This window comes from Petaurus breviceps, unplaced genomic scaffold, assembly GCF_028583685.1.
Source record: "Petaurus breviceps papuanus isolate PSGF00001 unplaced genomic scaffold, PetGlider_PUasm1.0 78, whole genome shotgun sequence".
NCBI lineage: Eukaryota > Metazoa > Chordata > Mammalia > Diprotodontia > Petauridae > Petaurus > Petaurus breviceps.
Window position 1 is genome coordinate 4689347 of NW_027186502.1, and position 6845 is coordinate 4696191.

The 6845-nt window shown below is 41.3% G+C and overlaps 1 pseudogene; it reads left to right on the top strand.

Moving 5' to 3' along the window:
- Window positions 1-5703: 5703 nt before the first annotated feature.
- Window positions 5704-6560, top strand: LOC138175579 (small ribosomal subunit protein uS2-like; annotated as a pseudogene).
- Window positions 6561-6845: the final 285 nt, after the last annotated feature.

A 6845-nucleotide genomic window follows, 5' to 3' on the forward strand; every position in this document is an offset into this window, starting at 1 on the left:
AAACAACCAAAAAAAGCTAATTGCTTTTTTAAATTTTGAAATAATATTTTAAATACACTAATTGCCTCCAAGTGGTGTACTAGGTAACCTTGGACAAGTCACTTAAGCCCTATGAACCTCATTTTCACCATATGCAAAATGAGATCAGTGGACAAGATGGCCTTAATGGTCTCTTCTAGCTCTCCATCCATGGTCCTAGGATCCTGTACTTTTGCCTCTCAGTGTCTCCAAGTAACTCTCTAAGTGGATCTTTGTTTGCATGCTGTCTCCCCCGTTAGAATAAAAGATCCTTGAGGATAGGGGTTGTATTTTGCCTTTTTTGCATTCCTAGTGCTCAGCACAGTGCCTGGCATGCCTAGATGCTTGTTAAATTATTGATTGACCAGAATTTACAGAATAGTTACAGATCAGCATTGGTAGAAAAAGTTTCCTCACTGGGAGTTTTGTATAACAATTAAATCAGTCACAGGTTATAATGAGAGATGTAAAGATATGTCCCAACTACATCTGTTGATTACCTCCCTTCTTGTCTCTTTTCCTCCCTAAAAAAGTTTGGCAGAGTAAAAAGCAGCATTCGGTACTACAGACTCTTCTCCAAAAAGATGTCTTACAGGCATATGTTAAGATTAAAGAAGATTACTTGGTAAATTCACAGAAATGACTTTGTTTAGTAATAAAGATGAATTGATGCTATCAGTATCAAACAATGCACAATATAGGGAAACATACCTTCCACTTTTGTGTATGATATCTACTCAGTCTAAATTGGAGAGTCATTGTTTATTGGTGACCAGGTTCTCTAATAGTGTTTGTGTATCACAACATTCTAACTACATCACACAAAACAACATATGATTTCCTCAATAAATTCTATGGTTACTGAAAATTGTTTGTCCTAGGTGGTTAGGTGAGGCATTGGGTAGAATGCTAGGCTTGGAATCAGAAAGACTTGAGGTCAAATTTGGCCTCAGATAATAACTAGCTATAGGATTGTGGGCAAGTCATTTAAGCTCTGCCTTAATTTCCTTAACTGTAAAATGGGGATAATTCATAGCATGTACCTTGCAGGTTTGTTGTGAGGTTCAAATGAGATATTTGTAAATCACTTAGCACAATGCCTGGTACATAGTAGGTGATATATAAATGACCAATTAGAGGAAGAAGCCTTAGGGGAGAAGGGATCTTCTAGGATGAAAAAAGGCTGTTGGATTATGGTGAAGAAAGAAGTTTGGAGTTTCAGGTGTGGAGTTCAGAGAGAAATGAAGTAAGTCAATGACCTTTTTCAATCTTCATAATTCATGATTCATCTACAGTATCTGATACTACTGTTTGCTCCTTTCCCCTGTATAAATTTCCTTGAGCCTCCCTAATTTTGCTTTCTCCTGGTTCTCCTCTGATAATTTCACTATTTCTTCTCTGTTTTCTTGGCTGTATCATTGTCATTTATGTTTTTAGCCCTCTGCATAGTGGATTCTACCCTAGACCCTCTTTACCTTTCTCTTCCTGTTCTCCTGGTCATTTCATCAGTTCACTTGGAGTTGATTATTATCTCTATGTAAATAAATTCCAAATCAACATATCCAACCCTCATCTCTTTTTCTGAGCTCTGGTCTGCATTGCCAGCTGCTTTCTGGATAGCTTTACTTGTATATCCCATAAGCATTTTCAAGGTCAACATGTCTAAAATGTGACTCTTTATCTTTTCCTGACCCCTAAGCCTATTTTCCTTACTTAACGATTTGTCATGGTTTTTCTTAAAACGATTCTTCTATCCATAACCTAAGAGTCAGCCATGTCTTTTCAATCTTCCTTCCTTCCTCCCACCCTACTGAATCAGTTGTCAAGTCTTACTTATTCTAGCTCCACAATGATTCTTGTGGCTGTTCCCTTCTTCTTGTGATTAACACCCTAGTTCAGGTTCTGTTCACCTCTCTCCTGAATCATTGTATTAGCCCTGTAATTGTTGTCATGTATCCATCTTCTCCTGTCTAAAATCCATCTGCCACACAGCTCCCAAAATGATATTCTCAGAACACTGACCATATCATTCTTCTTCTGCTCTTGTAACTTCAGTGGTTTCCTACTGCCCTTAGGATAAAATACAACCTCCCTTGTTGGTATTAAAGCCTTTTTCAGTCTGGTCTTATCCTAGCTCTCTAAATCGTTTTCATATAACTCTGCCTCACATACTCAGCATTTCAGTCAAACTGGCCTTTTAGCAATCCCCCTATATAACATTCTATTTCCTGACTGTTTATGCCCAAGGTGTTTTCCCTCTTCACCTCCATCTTGCGGAATCCCAAGTTCTTTTCAAACCTTAGCTCCATACGACCTCCTATATGAAGCCTTCTTTAATCTTTCCTGTTATATGTGTGCATACTACAGAGTGCATATGTTTTGTATTCTTTTCTAGATCCCTCTTACACAAAGAATTTCAATGCAGCCAGGGTGGATACCTTCAGGCTGGGACAGAAATCCTTAGTTTGCTCTAATGGAATATTTCTCATGTCGTGGAAGATTTCAGCTCCTAGTCCTTGAATCGGCACACATTGAAGATTTCTGTCCAGTTTTTTGAGTATCCACTCCAGTTGCATTGCAATTGCTTGAGTAAGAGGGTGTTATTCATGTTTGTGATGATGTTTGCCTCCAGTGGAATTTTTTAAAATTGGTGGCAAAAACTTTCTTGATTTTGTCTTCACCTTTCTAGTAACCTAGAACAGTGTCTGACACATAGTAGGGACTTAAATACTGGCTGGTTGAATTTATTCTAATTTAAATGTATTAAAAACTGGGGATTAGTGTCCTATTTGTATTCACAAAATATGAAAAGAACCAAAGGAAGGCCTCTAGGTCAAGGGATAGATCATCCATATAGAATTTATGGAAGACCATGGACAATAATTTAGCAGGATGTGAAGGCATGAATGGGTTGTGATCTGCACTGGTGAACTGAATTAACCTCACTGATGAGATCATGGATCCATTGGCATATCAAAGTACCCAATGCATCACTGAGGCTATCCATTTGTTATCTCTCATGCATAGTACAATGATTGGCCCACCTCCTTCCCTAATCTTCCACGTTCCTTAGCATGTCTTTTACACCACTTCTTCAGATCAAGTAATATGCTACAGACTATTTATATCCACTATGGGTCTTTCTAATACCTGTAAATTACCTACAATTCTGACTCTTCTGGGATGATAGTGTTCTATAGTTCACAACCAAATAGCATCATGTGTCATAGTAAAACAAAAATAATGAAGAAATCTACTTTTATTGCCAGTACTAAAATGCACATTGAATTCTTTTTTTCCCTGTGAATCTTATATGATATTTTTAAAAAGCAGGCCAGAGTATTAGAATATGAGATAGAGTTAAATTTCAAAAAGTTTAATAATGAGAATGGAAAAAATATTATATTGGTTTTGATAGTTGGGAAAAAAAGATAATGAAATAAAGTTAATGTCTACACTTCTGCCTCCTTTTTGGCTCAGATTTCTTTCCTCCCATATGAAAATGAGTATTTTATATCTACTGCCAAATGATCTTTTCCAGAAATGACCACAGGTAACATCTGGATGATGTATAAAATATGTAGTAAAAACAATCACTTTTAATTATCTAAAACCTGCTCAAGAGAGGGTTGGAGGCATCTCCATCCGGTCAATTATTATTTAATAAGGCAAATGAGGATCAGAATATTTAATGCCATATATGTTAACTAACTACTGACCTTACATTAAAATTGAGGAAAAAAGAAGAGGACTGGGGAAGGAGGATTGCAGAAAAAGGGCAAACCTAAAATACAGTTTTAAAACTGTATTTTAAAGGTGGTAGGCTCTTGAAGTTTCAGAGTATATTATAAAACTATAAAGTTTAGCAGAGTCTTAGAAAAAACAAGTATATGCTGCTTTAGAGCTATTGTAGCTTAATAGAAGGAAATGTAAAGTTCATATGAATATGGAAGAGAAGGGAGGAAGGAAACCAGTATTTTATCAGCCTAGCATATAGCAGGTACTTTACAAATATTAGCTTATTTAATCATCACAAAAACCTGTGAGGTGGGTGCTATTAATTATATGCATTTTACAGTTGTGGAAACTGAGGCAGACATAAGTTAAGTTGTCCAAGAAGTTAAGAATTGACCAAGACTGCATAACTAGGAAGTGTCTAAGGCTAAATTTGAAATCTGAGTCTTACCTCAGGCCCAGAGTTTTATCCACTTAGGCACCTAGCTGTCCCTAGGCAGTGTCCAAAGAGCTACAAAGATCTTTAGAGATTTAGAAAATTGGACTTAAAAAGAACTGGGATTTTTTTTTTTATCCTAAAAAGAAAAGTGAGGGGATATGTAATAAATCTTGAAGTTTTTTTAAAAAGTAATTTTTTTTTTTTTAAAGCAATCGGGGTTAAGTAACTTGCTGAAGGTTACACGGCCAGTTATTTCCAGTTGTGGCGCTGAGTATCTGAGCCGGGATTTGATCCAAGTCATCCCATCACTGGAGCCCGTGCTCTTACTCGCTGAGCCACCTGGCCAACCCTAAGCAATTGGGGTTCAGTAACTTGCCCAAGGTTACACGGCCAGGTGTTTCTGGGTGGGTGCTAAGTGTCTGAGCCCGGGGTCGTCCTTGACACTGGAGCCGGTGCTCTTACTCGTTGTGCTACCTGGCCGTCCCTAAAAAGTTATTTCTATATTATAGAATATGGCAACCAGGGGTTCTTTATTTCTATTGGAAACAGTACAAGGTTGTTTTAAAACTAGACATGAGGAATCAAGATAAGGTCTGTAGAGTGCTGTAGGGCAGGAGCCGCAGGAGCTCTTGGGCTTCGGCCTCTTGCAGGTTCACTCCTGATCTGAGCAGCCAGGACAGCAACGGAGACGTGATAAGGGGGCTATCTGCTTTATCCTTCTCAACGGGGTTGCTGATGATGGGAGTTCCAACTCTGCAGTATCCCCTAAGTCTGGGTGGGGGCCGGTGGAGACACGAACCCCAAGCACATTCCCCTAAGTCTGTGCGTCGCCCCTCCCCCAAGCCCTGGTTGGGGGGGGAGTGGAGGTTGGGGGGGGGGTGGAGGTGGAGGGGGGGGTGGAGGGTGAGAGGCTGGTCACGGCAGGCACAGCTGTACATTCCCCTGTGCATCCCCATTCCCCCTTTGCTGACCAGGGCTCGCTTGCTTTATAGAGGAGTAGCTCCATAAGTTTACATGAACTTTAGCGATGATGATTCAGCAGAGTGCATTTGCATTAGGTGTTTACAACTTAAGTACAAATGTTTACATTTTTTTAGCATTATAATATGATGCGAAAGGGTGGTGAGACTATTTACAAGCCATGAGCCTAGGAACTAATATCTTTGAGCCTGGGAACTAGTAGATTGTTTATGGCCATGGATGCTGGCAACTGTTATCTAAAAAAGCACAAAATCCACCTTACATAACAGTGCTCAGCACAACCTAAAGCACCAGGCCTGTCCCGCGGCCTCTGGAACACCACTCCTCGATGCTCTGCCCCCTCGCGCCTACGGGGCTACTAAGGCTCTGTGCTTAAGAGAAGCTCTTCCTGTGCTCACCCCGCCCACTGGCGGAAGCCATGTTATATAGGACATCATTTCCCCTGGGTTCCCTTTTTGCGCTACTCCAAAGAAGGTTCTATACTGCATTGTTCTCAGTTTCCGTTGTAACTTTTAAGGGAAACTTTCACAATGTCCGGGGCCCTAGATGTCTTGCAAATGGAGGATGTCCTCAAATTTCTTGCTGCAGGAACCCATTTGGGTGGCACCAATTTGGACTTCCAGATGGAACAGTATATCTACAAAAGAGTGATGGCATCTACATCATTATCTGGAAGAAAACTTGGGAAAAGCTTCTGCTGGCAGCTCGTGCCATTGTTGCCATTGAAAACCCAGCTGATGTCAGTGTCCTTCCTCCAGGAACACTGGCCAGGTGTTTGCTGCCACTGGTGCCACACCTACTGCCGGAGATTTCACACTGGGCACCTTTGCTGACAGATCCAGGCAGCTTTCAGGGAGCCTCGCCTCTTGGTGATCACTGATCCTCTGGCAGATCCCCAGCCTCTGACTGAAGCATGGAATGTTAACCTCCCAACCATTGGGCTGTGCAACACAGACTTCCCGCTTCACTATGTGAACATTACCATTCCACGTAACAAGGGCGCTCACTCTGTGGGTCTGATGTGGTGGATGCTGGCCGAGGAAGTCCTACATATGCGTGGTACCATCTCCCCGGAACACCCATAGGAGGTAATGCCTGATCTTTACTTCTACCGGGATCCAGAGGAGTTTGAAAAGGAAGAACAGGCCACAGCTGAGAAGGCGGTGGCAAAGGAGGAATTTCGGAGAGAATGGACTGCACCGGGCCCAGAATTCACTGCTACCCAGCCTGAGGTGGCAGATTGGTCCGAGGGAGGACAGGTACCATCGTGCCCATCCAGCAGTTCCCCACCAAAGACTGGAGTGCTCAGCTGGCTGCTGAGGACTGGTCGGCAGCTCCTACTGTTCAGGCCACTCAGTGGGTAAGAAGTACCACAGAGTGGTCCTAAAACCCAGATGCTCTAATAGTGTTGGAAAAATGCTGATGGGAAATAAACATTGGTTTCTTACAGAAAAAAAAAGACAACAAACTTAAAACACTATATTGAAGCTAGTTATCATTATCATTCTTATAATTAGGAAGATTTCTTTAAAAACAATGAAGGCTGTTAAGTGCTGGAAGGTTGTCCCGTCCAGCGAGACCAAGTTATTCGTGGGGTCGAGGAGGACCCAGCCTGCAAAGGAATGGGTGGGAAAGAAAGAGTGAGACCAAGTGAGTTTTTGTCAAGGTCTGA